Source organism: Lissotriton vulgaris, chromosome 3_1, assembly GCF_964263255.1.
Source record: "Lissotriton vulgaris chromosome 3_1, aLisVul1.2, whole genome shotgun sequence".
In the NCBI taxonomy this organism is placed as follows: Eukaryota; Metazoa; Chordata; class Amphibia; order Caudata; family Salamandridae; genus Lissotriton; species Lissotriton vulgaris.
The window spans coordinates 1426264248-1426277576 of NC_141689.1; the positions used below are offsets into that span (position 1 = coordinate 1426264248).

Consider the following 13329-nt stretch of genomic DNA (forward strand, 5'->3'; position numbering starts at 1 on the left):
TGAGGCTTTGTTGTATTCCACCTCATCTTAGGCCCCTGCAGCTCCACTCTAAGTGAGAATCGCCCGACCCTGGCCCCCACAGAGCAGCAGAGACTCTCAGAGTCGCGCTGCAGCAGACAATCTTTAAAAGAAAAAAAAAATACATTGGTAGGATGTCTGCAAGGTCCGTGGGCCGCCAGGGAAGGCTTGCCGGGCCGCCCCTGGCCCGCGGGCTGTACTATGAGTACCCATGCTCTAGGATGACGTGGTGAAAGGGAGGCATGTTTTTGTCCTTGATATTTGGATTTAAGCGGGGACACCAAACAAGTTCATTTTCACGTTCTGATGCGTCATTTTTTGTTGTGGATTTTTTATGAAGGACACTAGCCATCCCTGCTAAAAGGGCCAGGTTTTCAAGTTTCTGCAAACTCATCCGCGAACTTGCATCACCAGGCTGAGAAGTTATGCTTTCAGCATGAGCTTTCTTACCAACTCTTATATAATCCAGTCCACTCTGCTTGGCTTTTTTGTCCTTGCATCTTTTCTCTGCAATTTCTTCCTCTTGTAGTTCGCGTCACCCCCTCTTAAGTCTACCAGCGCTTCCCCGATTGCCACAGTCCATTAACATCTGCTTTTCCTCCAGTGCCCTTTGAAGTAACACCTGTTTTAGACCCTCTGTTGTGGCAGAATAGCTTGCAATTAGCTCTTGAAAAATATCCTGAATCATTAGACACTGTTTCTTCACTAAAAAAAAAGCAAGAGAAAAAAAATATTTACATATAAACTTCAAAACAGATAAAAACACATTGACCACTTGCAATATATATTCACGCTCTAGCCATAATATTTAAATAAAGAGGTATTGATAATAAAGGACAAATGTACAATCTATCCATAACCAAGTAAGTAAGTTTTCCTTAATAGACAGTACACATTGTAAGCCTGAACTTGAACCTCCTGAAAAAAGTTGCCTAAATAAAATAGTTTATCCAAAAATGGCTGCCTTATAGTAGTGCCACAAGCTAAACGTTTCAGTCCTTTTCATAAGTGTTACATTTGTCTCTGGAGAGCAATCCAAGGCATATGTGGGGACATGCATGTTCATTTTTACTGTCCATTATTGGATTAATTAATCACAAATGTAGGTTTTTACTGAAACAGGTTGGTAATTTGTACCGTTATCCTGCAGTTGCAAACTTATTATAAAGGTTTACTTATTGTGCTTACCAGATGATTGGAACAGAATCATAGCTTTAAAATCTCTCTCTTCGGTGATTGGCCGACCAGCTTCATCTAGATTTTCGACCAGCCATTTACAAAGAACTTCCCCGGGATTGTCCAAAAGCAGGAAGTCACCATCTTTTCGAACACACACAGAATGATCGCAAGTGAAAAACAGGACGTTGAATGAAACCATGATTATGTCCTGCTAGATATAAAAATCAGGAATTAGTTTGTATGTGGTTTCAGAGGTATCAAACTGATTAACAGATTTAATTGGAGAAAAGCACCCCAAAAAGTACACTGACCTGGTGCAATTTCTATCTAATATGCCTAGATGTTGGACTACAAAGAAGTGTTTGGGCATGCACTGAAGGCCATTGAGGAAATTACCTAATAATCAACTTTATTTTTGGAGAGCCAGAGTGTATCCTTAGGTCTTGCTGCTCAGGGCATATAGTAATAGCAAAGTAGAGGCATTGTGAGAGAAATAGAAGAACTATCAATAAGTGAACTTTCACACGGGGTTTGTGACGGGAAAGTTACCTATCCCCACAGATGCATAGGGAGTCAGATGCCTGCTACCCTCTGCCCACCGGCACCCCAACATGAAAGGACAAGTGTTAAAAATGCAACAGGTTTCACCTTTTATTAAGCTAAAGGTATTAGCTTTGCTAGTAGTACGTTAATTGTGCAATATGTAACGGCTTTATAAATGAAACAAAAAGACATTACAATGACAAATACATAAAGCCAAAGCATTGGCATAGCCAATAGGTCTCCCCTCTGGGACCTTATAAGTGTTTTGCCAGAGTGGCAGATGTAACAAGACCAGCTTCATTTATACAGAGATCTTAGCGGTCAAGGTAAATTAGCGCAAACAGGGAATACGTAATTGGCCCGGTCTCAATAATATATACAAACAAGTTAAAAACATTGCATGCACATGGAACGAAACCAGAATGATAGCCAGTTTTGCGAAAGTAGATATTGCAAGATGTTGGAATGCGTCTGACTACGTTTCCTAAATAGGGGGTAAACCTCAATCGCCACAGGCAACCAGCCCTTTCAATTACACAAATAGCAAACAAAATAAGGAACCAGCATTACAACGGCTAAGTTATTTGAAGCATTTATCCTTATGCTTTGAAACGCATCCATGAAAACTGCCAGTGTTTTAGAAGATGTGCTGCTCTGCACACTACACAACTTGGGGAACGTGACCAGGATTCAACAATAGAGCACACATTCATTTAGTAATGAAAGCTCACTACAAGTTGAAAGGACACAAGTAATGCTCAACAATATACAGTATTCACATAAATAAATGCGTTTAGCGATTGACAACTTTTCAGTAGATCGAAAACTGTTCCATTTGGTCGAGAATCTAGAATACACGCAGGTGCACTTGGAACCAACATGGGACCTACAATACACGGGTAGTGATTTATTTTTCCTTACGGCGAAGAACTTGCTGTAAAACACATTTTTTAGGCTTTTTGCAATTTTCCACAACTTACACAGGCACGCACTACGTCACACAAAAATACACATGCTCAAACACAAAAAGGTGAATATTAAACAAGCAGGCAGGCTGATACAGACAAACATCAAACACACATAATGCACACACATTGCAGTACAGGCATTCATTATAACACGTACGAAGCACACACATGCAGGGAGCTGCGTCTGAATTTGGCCCCTTAATGAAAACTCGTGCTTTCCGAAAAATGAGGAAGCTGGTCTGGGACGGAAATTGAGCAGCTGGGACCGAGAGCGGAGGATCGATGCTGCTCTTTTTTAAGAAAGGCAGCGTAATGCATGGGGGCTCTGACCCAGGATGGGCGCGTGCAGATATAGCGTGGAGCTTGCCCCGATGGACTGCAGCACTTACCTGAGTATACGCTGGAATCGATTAAAGAAGTGGAGTTGGGAAAATAAAGAGACCGATGCCAATCCATCGGTCCCTTTTCCATTGCACTCACGACGGTCTTCGATCTTGCCGCAGAACAATGACGTCACTTCCGGCGCTCCCTGATGTGCGTAAGCTTTTGCAAGAGGAGTCCTCCGGCTTCAGATATATGCAAAGGTGAGAGAGCTGCTCTCCATTGAGGACCTGCGGTTCGAGTCCCTGCCAGCCGGCAGGCAGACTGTTGGTTTACAGTAGGTGATTTTGGTATTGTGTTCGAGGCAGCTGTGCTTTTTAAAAATGTATTGTAGTATTGTGATGGAGTGAATTCGGCAGTCACAATGACGACAAAGCTTGTTTTCCTTTGCAAGACCTATTCCTCGGGCCATGAGAAGGTCTGTCCGCAGTTGTTTAATGAGTCTAACAATTGGATTCCACTAAACTATGAGGCAGATTTACAAGAACCTTGCGCCACTTTTGCGTCACTTTTCCCATGTTAAAAGTGACGCAAGGGGCTTGTAAATCTGCCGCTATGTGTTTATGGAAATACTCTATGAAGGAAGTGCAGCCTGGGGGTACAGAAAGTATCATTTGCAATCACAGCAGCGCCTCCCGGCTTTCCGCATTCATAAACAGTTTGGGGGTTTGTAGGGCTTTTGGATTTTAGGGCGTACATGGTCATTTTAGGGTTGAGGGTGGGTTTGTGTTTTGGGGGGCCAGGTGTAATTTAAGAGTTTAGAGCATGTTTGGGTTTGGGGTGCGAGGGTTAATTTTAGGGTGTGTTTGGGTTTTAGGGTACAAGGGTTAATATTAGGGTGTGTTTGTGTTTGGTGTGTAAGGGTTAATTTGGGGGTTCAGGGTGTGTTTGGGTTTTGGGGTGCCAGGGTTAATTTTAGGGTTTGGGGGTTCAGGGTGTGTTTGGGTTTTGGGGTGCCAGGGTTAATTTTAGGGTTTAGGGTGGGTTTGGGGTGCAAGGGTTAATTTGGGGGTTCAGGGTGTGTTTGGGTTTTGGGGTGCCAGGGTTAATTTTATATTGGGGATCAGGGTGTGTTTGGGTTTTGGGGTACAAGGGTTAATTTGGGGGTTCAGGGTGTGTTTGGGTTTTGGGGTGCCAGGGTTAATTTTAGGGCTTAGGGTGTGTTTGGGTTTTGGGGTGCAAGGGTTAATTTGGGGGTTCAGGGTGTGTCTGGGTTTTGGGGTGCCAGGGTTAATTTTAGGGTGTGTTTCGGTTTTGGGTGCAAGGGTTAATTTGGGGGTTCAGGGTGTGTTTGGGTTTTGGGGTGCAAGGGTTAATTTGGGGGTTCAGGGTGTGTTTGGGTTTTGGGGTGCCAGGGTTAATTTTAGGGTTTGGGGGTTCAGGGTGTGTTTGGGTTTTGGGGTGCCAGGGTTAATTTTAGGGTTTAGGGTGGGTTTGGGGTGCAAGGGTTAATTTGGGGGTTCAGGGTGTGTTTGGGTTTTGGGGTGCCAGGGTTAATTTTATATTGGGGATCAGGGTGTGTTTGGGTTTTGGGGTACAAGGGTTAATTTGGGGGTTCAGGGTGTGTTTGGGTTTTGGGGTGCCAGGGTTAATTTTAGGGCTTAGGGTGTGTTTGGGTTTTGGGGTGCAAGGGTTAATTTGGGGGTTCAGGGTGTGTCTGGGTTTTGGGGTGCCAGGGTTAATTTTAGGGTGTGTTTCGGTTTTGGGTGCAAGGGTTAATTTGGGGGTTCAGGGTGTGTTTGGGTTTTGGGGTGCAAGGGTTAATTTGGGGGTTCAGGGTGTGTTTGGGTTTTGGGGTGCCATGGTTAATTTTAGGGTTTAGGGTGTGTTTGGGGTGCAAGGGTTAATTTGGGGGTTCAGAGTGTGTTTGGGTTTTGGGGTGCCAGGGTTAATTTTAGGGTTTAGGGTGTGTTTGGGTTTTGGGGTGCCAGGGTTAATTTTAGGTTTTACGGTGTGTTTGGGTTTTGGCATGCAAGGGTTAATTTGGGGGTTCAGGGTGTGTTTGGGTTTTGGGGTGCCAGGGTTAATTTTAGGGTTTAGGGCGAGTTTGGGTTTTGGGGTGCAAGGGTTAATGTTGGGGTTCAGGGTGTGTTTGGGTTTTGTGGTGTAAGGGTCAATTTGGGGGTTCAGGGTGTGTTTGGGTTTTGGGGTGCCAGGGTTAATTTTAGGGTTTAGGGTGTGTTTGGGTTTTGGGGTGCAAGGGTTAATTTTGGGGTTCAGGGTGTTTTTGGGTTTTGGAGTGCAAGGGTTAATTTGGGGGTTCAGGGTGTGTTTGGGTTTTGGGGTGCAAGGGTTAATTTGGGGGTTCAGGGTGTGTTTGGGTTTTGGGGTGCCAGGGTTAATTTTGGGGTTTAGGGTGAGTTTGAGTTTTGGGGTGCAAGGGTTAATATTGGGGTTCAGGGTGTGTTTGGCTTTTGGGGTGCAAGGGTTAATTTTGGGCTTCAGGGTGTGTTTGGGTTTTGGGGTGCCAGGGTTAATTTTAGGGTTTAGGGTGTGTTTGGGTTTTGGGGTGCAAGGGTTAATATTGTGGTTCAGGGTGTGTTTGGGTTTTGGGGTGCAAGGGTTAATTTGGGGGTTCAGGGTGTGTTTGGGTTTTGGGGCTCTTAGCTGCAGGAGGTCAGACGTTTATCTGCAATTCATTGTGCAATTATCCAACAGTTTGTATTTTTCTGGAAAACTGAAACCAAAGTGGTGGACGTGCTCTTTAAATAGACAAGCAATTCCTGTTAAAATCACCAGACGCAAAAACATCTTATTGAAAACACAATAGTACCTTTGAAGTATTCAGATGCTTATTTTCAAATCACCCCAAAGTCATCAGGAACAATGTCATCTTGTAAAGTTATCGGAGAGTCATTTACAAGTCATCCTCAGATCATCAGGAATAATGACACCTTCTGAAGTCAGCATATACTAATTTTCAAGTCATCCTTAAATCATCACGAATAATGACACCTACTAAAGTCATCAGATACTTATTTTCAAGTCATCCTCAAATCATCAGGCTGAGCTTCTGCAGCTCGCTGATGACTTCAAGAGCTTGATGATGTCTGATGACGTGTAAATGACTTCTAAGGTAGTTTGATGATCATCCAATGACTCTGGGATGGCTTCTAAAGTAATCCTGTTTGACCTGGGCGTTGAGGGCACCGGGCAATTCCCCGGTGGGCCGCATGGTTGGGGGCCGGTTTTGGGCCCCTGGGGCCGTTTTTGTTACAGGGCCGTTATGCTGCAAAAACGGCCCTGTGACAAAAACGGCCGAAAGCCGGCCCTGTCGTCGAGCGCGGTCGCACCTCTCCCCCCTCCCCTCTCCTCCCGGAGGGGGGAGGGGGGGCCGACCGAGCACTTTGCCAGGGCCGGTTCTGGTTCCCAGTCCGGCCCTGTATAGGCATAGTTTAGGAGAACCACCATTCTCTCCATTTGTCACCTTTGCAGATGATAATACTTGCATAATTTTAAATCTTGTAACATATCTAAATGTTTCACTAAGTTTCTGCCATCATGGACTAGGTTCATTGGGTTTCTAGCATTTAAAACACATTTATAAAAGATGATTCAGTTGATTAAGTCATTTTGGTGCAAGCATTGGTTACAATTTCAAACCACTATTGCGTGTATGTAATGGATATTCATTTCTTATCGGATGTTTCATTCAGGTATAGTAAAATCTGGATACCTAGTAAATCTTGTATGATAATAGCGTTGCGGTTTATAAGAGGTGTTGTTTCTGGGGTGTGATTTTGAAAGGATTTTTTGAGTTTTAAATTCCTCACAAATTTTAAAAAGTCTTCATGGTCAATAAAGTTATCAAGTTTTAAAAATGTTAAGTTTAAAACATTATTCAAAATGTTGTTAGAACATGATCAGCCAGATTCACAATCAAATGTAATTCCATTGGTTTAATTTTCTTATTTTGTCATTTTGACTTGATATCCATTGCTGATGTTTCACAGTCTTTGATTTCTTGCCACTTCTATTTCGTATGTACACTAGAATATGTTCCTCTTCCTTCTTTGGGTTTTATTGTTAGTACTTTTTTGATAGGCACATCCGTTTGACGTCCTCCAAAATAGCCAATTTTTCTGCTGCTCCGGTGCCCTGTTGCCTTTTCAGAACCTGATTTACAGAGCTGCATGATTTCCGGCTTATCTTCGATGAATTCTCTTCTATGTGAATGAAATATCACATAGCTTGGCATAAGAATATATTTTGCCAGTCTTAAAATATTTGTGTCTCCGTTTAGTTTGATTTTCTTGTCACTTCTCATAGCTTTTTCGAGTCCAGCTTATTTGTTTAGTTCTTATACCTTCATTTCTTCAATCTCATTTTTGATTGCCTGAATTTTGTGTTTTTATTCTTAATATATTCAATGCTTGCTCAGTTAGCATTCCCAGTAGTTTGAATAAGAGCTACTCTAATGTGTTTGCGGCAATCTATCTTTCAGGCTCATTGCCACTTAAGGAAATAAGTTGGTCCAGAGACTTCAGGGTATTATTTTCTTAAGACTAATAATGTTTTAAGGTTTGTAATACCCACCATTTCGAAGATTTTTAAATCATTTATTGTTCTAGTTAAAAAAAATATTCCTTGCAAGTTTTTGTTTTCGTTGGGATTGTTAGTTGCATCCACCCTTGTTGTGGAGTTGAAGCGAAATGCTGCCAATTTCTCTTGCCTTTTAATATGTTTAGACACATTCAAAATATATTATACAAAATTGAAGTCACAAGAAGACGAGGCTGTTAAAATGGAAAAAGCAGCCATGACCTGTGCAAATGCATTTTTATTGCTTATTCAGGATCAGACACTTGTTAAATAATAATGTACAGTAATTATATTTTATAAGCAGAAAACTCCCAAAACTAATGAGCAAAGTTGTGTACCAATTTTAAAAATAATGGTCCAGATGTACAAAGCAGTTTTTCGTTCGCAAACACTTGGATTCAGAGTTTGCGACAGAAAAACTACTTTTAGCCATGTGCTAAACCCACTTTAGAATTCAGTAACTTTTTGCCGACTCCTACAATGGGTTTAGAAATGGATAAGGAATCGTCTGACACACCCTTCAAAAAAGCAATTTCTACCCTCATGTATCAAAGGTTTAGGTCTGAAATAGTGGTTATAAATCATTGAGAAGCTACAGATGCCGAAGTTGAAGTGGTGACCCATTCGTAAAAGGGAATGGACGCCTTAGCGAACCCTTCCCCATTGTGAAGTTAAAAAAAGTGTTTATTTGGAAGTGGCATTGGCCCACAAGACCACTGCAAACTCTCAAACAAACCAAACAAAAAAGTACTTTTTTCTTTTTAAAAGAAACTTGGTTTCCTCCAAGGAAAACGGACTGCTTTTAAAAAAAAAAAGGTTTCTTTTATTGCAGTACCCTCTTAAACATGGTGGTCTGCTGACCAGAACAAGCTATCATCCCTGTGATTGCAGCTATACATAGTGAGCCACAATTTGCGACCTACTTGAATAATATTAATTAGATTTGTCGAATTCTGACCCACTATGACTCCGTTTTTAGGTCGAGCCTAGAGCAGCGCATACGCTGCTTGCTCGACATTTAGTAAGGGCTAAAGAAAGTGCTACCAGATGCTGCCAAGGCCGGCCTAAAGCTTGTTTAAGAACTGACCTATTAGTATATAGTTCGGTTCGTCAGAATCTTTACTGGTGTCATAACTACTAATCGCAGTTTGCAGCATGTATTTTTGACCAGTATTTTGTGACCAGGTATTCATGCATGTGACTCAGTATTCCTTTATCTCTCTATAGTTATTCCAAAACTAAATTCAAGAGTATCAAGTTGAAAATGATCTTATTATTAGATTTCATTAGACAAAATTGTACAGTTACAAGTTGGTATCGTATGCAAATCAAAACCCTTTCAAGCAAGCGGGAGGGGAACAGTTTTTATGTATTTTCTCTCATCTCCATTTGGAAAACCATCAGTACAGATATAATCTATGAGATTAATTAGTTTTCTTTTTTAACTTCAAATATACTCAGCTGTGATTTAAGAGAAAAAAGAAAATGAAGGCTCCATAATTAAGGAAGACTTGCTAGGGGGGCTGCTGACTACACTTAAACTTGAAGGGGAAGTATACGACCCTAGCTCAACCAACACCCTGCTATGTCCTCAGCCGGTTACTGGAATCGGAAAACTTTTGGGCAGAGATAGCCCACTGCGTACCTCTTCTAAGGAAAGTCGCCACTAAATACATGTAAAGTGGTTGTCACCTCACCCCTGGCTCCCTCATTTTCCTCTTTCCCATGACGCCTAGTGTAATGAAAAAATACTAGATCAAAAGACCCAGAAGGGGGGCCCGCCTGTCCGCAGACGGACCCGTCCTTGTTCCGGGCTTTGCCCGTGCACGGCCCGAGGTGCAGGAGCATTGCGTGCTTTAAATAGAGTCTTAATTAGGCCCAGGTATTTACAGCACGGGGGATTGCGGGACATACAGTACCCATTGGCGTCGATATGTCCAACAGCGGCTTTCCCCCGCAAGTGTCAGCGTTGCTGCTGACTTCAACCTACAGCAAGGAGAAATGGACTTCTGAGTCTCCCTCAGATGGTCAACAAACAAGCAGGGAAGTCTCCCCCCAATACATCTGGCGATTTATGGATTATAAACCAAATGGGATTGAATTTTCTGTAATCGTTACTCAATGGATCAATTTACTGTTCATCAGACTGTATAATGAGTGCTTTAATATCTTTTGTATAACTTAATTGTGCAGTGGGTCCTTTAATCCGCTGCTTTGGACACCTTTGGTAGTAGGCTGTCAAGATATCTTTTGTAGCACCAACCACATAACCTCTCCACAGACTAGATTTACCCAAACTATTTGTATTCCAATAGGCAGTGCAATTTCATATACCACTACAACCACTTTCTATTTCTACCTGTTATAGTTGCTTTGGTTCAGAGGTAAGCACAGTTAAGAGTTATCCTGATATGGTATATGCGCAGTAATTGTATTATCTGTCTGTTATGGAGACACAAAAGATTTATGGAGCCCTTTGTAAACTTTCAACCCTGTTATTACAATTTAGCCTTTTTTCATACTGCACTGAATACAAATATTATCTTAGCTGACATAATTATTAAATTGGCTACAGTAGCTTAGTTAGAATCAACATCCCATGAAGAGAAAAAAAGATAAATTAAGTACTCTTTGCTTTAAATTGTGTTCTTCCTCGTGCTAAACATGTTTGAATTGCCACTCTTGCTAAACAGATTTTGCTAAGCAATGATGACGGAGTGCTGCTGAATAAAACTCACATTGATCTCCGCTTTTGACTATGGGTGCTTGCAGAGCAGGTGACATCAAAGACTGGGACCAGGGACACTCATATGGTTATCACCAAAGGCAAACAATGTTGATGGTGCAGCAGTGAAGCAATCTACTGGTAATGGGACTTAGTATCTTTTAACGCCGACCTACGAAGTGTAGTGGAAGTGAATGCTGTGCCAGGGCGACCTTTAACAGTATCATAGAGAGAAATTAATTTTACAAAGTAATACAGTTTATTCCGTCATAGTCTGTCCTAACCGTCCCTCCTCCCTTTCCACCTATTGCAATTCAGAGGTGATAACTATGAGAAATATGGGTGATATAAGGAACATAAAGGCACTAGAAAATTGATACAATTTCTAACAGTGGAGCAACTACGTAAACTAACTTTATGTTGGTGGTATCTTTATATACTTGGTGAATACTTACAAGCATCTATGACTTACCACGGTACACAGGACGCAACGCTGCAAGTAAGAGCCACGTTACTGTGGGGTACGGGAGTGATTGGTGAGACAGGTTGCATTTGAAATCAAGGAGGAGGACTTTTACCCCAATTTGAATTTTGGATTTCGTGAACAAGCTACAGGATTTTGTCAGGACTCGCCACAGGATATCGTAATTACTCTCGATACGGGATTTATTGTGTATTTAGGAGAATGAATGAATTGGATTCCATGACTAAACCAGCATAACACGTTATCAGATGCCCTGAAGAAGTTCTGGTTTCAGAACGAAACACGTTGGCTGTGACTGTTTAAATAAAGAGAAGAACGCACACCCTGAAAGAAGGAATTGCATTAATTGGATGAACTTTTTATATTTATGCACACTATTGCAATTAGATACTGAGGTGGTGCAACTTTAATTTAAGTTTTGTGATCTATGACTTACATGCTTGTTTAGGACCAGGCAATGTTACCAGATGTAACAAAAACGTTGCAACAAACAGAATTTACGCAGAGGTCGCCAGTGTTTCTACACTTGGTGACCTCTTGCATACTAAATAAAGAGCAAGAATATTTGCACATGGTAATTTCTTTTTAGGTCGAGCCTTTACCATTCCGCAGGAATGGGAAATGGGGAGAATTCAAGTCGGCTATTTTCTCGTCAAACCAAAGGGCTTTCAGCCCGCGGTTTTCATGCAGTGCCCGTCAACATGCACGCGCATCGCATGCAAGCCCAGCCCAGTCCTCCCCTCATTCACGCCCACCCACCAGGCTCTCCCGCCCCCATCAGGCTTCTCTCCCAATCCGCATGCAAGCCCAGCCCAGTCCTCCCCTCATTCACGCCCACCCACCAGGCTCTCCCGCCCCCATCAGGCTTCTCTCCTCTCCCAATCCGCATGCAAGCCCAGCCCAGTCCTCCTCTCATTCACGCCCACCCACCAGGCTCTCCAGCCCCCATCAGGCTTCTCTCCCAATCCGCATGCAAGCCCCTCCCACACCTCCCCTCTCTCTCCACGCAATCACAGGCATGCACTTCAGTTCCGCCTCCCCCTCCCACACCAGCACCTCCCCTCTCTCTCCACGCAATCACAGCCATGCACTTCAGTTCCGCCCTGAGAGCATGGTATGGCAACATTCGTCGTAGCAGAAGGGCAGTGACAGAGCCGGAGACCTCGCAGCTTGTGGCGGTCCGTCCCTGGTTCAATTTTTCCTCAGTCTTCCCCACTTTTTCTCTCTCGTGATGTCTGTTGTTTTCTTCGTCGTGCTCTCCTCCCTCCTTTTCTCCAATCATGTATTTGTTCTTCCGGTATCTCTCAGCCTCCCCGCGCGCCCTCCCTCCCTACCTCCAAACAGCAGGCTTCAGTCACAGAGGGCAGATCTCACTTTCTCACCCATGCACGTTCACAGAACATTCAATTATGGCTTTTTCCCCACAGCCTCACCCCCTCCCCCGCTCCTGATCATCGCAGACTCCCACCAACCCCCCCCCCCCCCCCCCCCCCCCCGTCATCCACATCCTCGCGTTGCAGCTCTCTCGTCCCGGGCTGCTCGCCCTCTCCTTCGGTCCTTGCAGACCCCCTTACTGTCCGCCACATCCCCTCATCCCGCCCACCACAGAACTCCGCCGTTTCTTCATGGACCCTTCAAAACACCAGATGCCATCGCACTATAACCCTAGGAAACTACCCAGCTCCCCCTCTAACTACCCAGACTCTGTGAGGAACAGAGACCACAGAGCCCCCACATTACGTTGAATTCGGACCGTTTACACCATGTTAATTGCACTCCCGCCCCCATCCGGCTTCCCTTCGGCCTCTCTCCAGGCCATGTTCCCTCCCCTGTCAGAGTCCACCCCGCCCCTAATTTATCTCTCACATCAAAGCCCCCAGGACCCCCTCCCCCGCTCCTGATCATCGCAGACTCCCACCAACCCCCCCCCCCCGCATCCACATCCTCGCGTTGCAGCTCTCTCGTCCCGGGCTGCTCGCCCTCTCCTTCGGTCCTTGCAGACCCCCTTACTGTCCGCCACATCCCCTCATCCCGACCACCACACAACTCCGCCGTTTCTTCATGGACCCTTCAAAACACCAGATGCCATCGCACTATAACCCTAGGAAACTACCCAGCTCCCCCTCTAACTACCCAGACTCAGTCATAACCCTTCCCCTCAGCCCTCGCTCACCCCCGCAAGACCTCCAGCTCACGGCGCCCCCCCTGCAGACTCCTGCAGTATCTTAAAACCACAGCCATGCACTTCAGTTCCGCCCTGAGAGCATGGTATGGCAACATTCGTCGTAGCAGAAGGGCAGTGACCGAGCCGGAGACCTCGCAGCTTGTGGCGGTCCGTCCCTGGTTCAATTTTTCCTCAGTCTTCCCCACTTTTTCTCTCTCGTGATGTCTGTTTTCTTCGTCGTGCTCTCCTCCCTCCTTTTCTCCAATCATGTATTTGTTCTTCCGGTATCTCTCAGCCTCCCCGCGCGCCCTCCCTCCCTACCTCC

At 44.2% G+C, this 13329-nt stretch overlaps 1 protein-coding gene and 1 long non-coding RNA gene across 3 annotated transcripts in view; one reads left to right on the forward strand and one right to left on the reverse strand.

The window, feature by feature from the left end:
* Window positions 1–341: 341 nt before the first annotated feature.
* On the reverse strand, window positions 342–3211 carry LOC147727994 (uncharacterized). The gene is made up of 3 exons (XR_015309357.1): window positions 3098–3211; window positions 1207–1405; window positions 342–723 (listed from the first exon to the last, which is right to left on the reverse strand). It is a non-coding gene; the product is annotated as an uncharacterized LOC147727994 (long non-coding RNA).
* UBA6 (ubiquitin like modifier activating enzyme 6) overlaps window positions 3185–13329 on the forward strand; it is a 1035692-nt gene continuing 1025547 nt past the window's right edge. The window contains exon 1 of one of the 2 annotated variants that reach the window (XM_086961917.1): window positions 3185–3292. The gene's annotated coding sequence lies outside the window, so the exon portion shown is untranslated. Of the gene's footprint in view, window positions 3367–13329 lie in introns of both variants that reach the window. The other variant, XM_086961916.1, reaches the window with a different exon arrangement.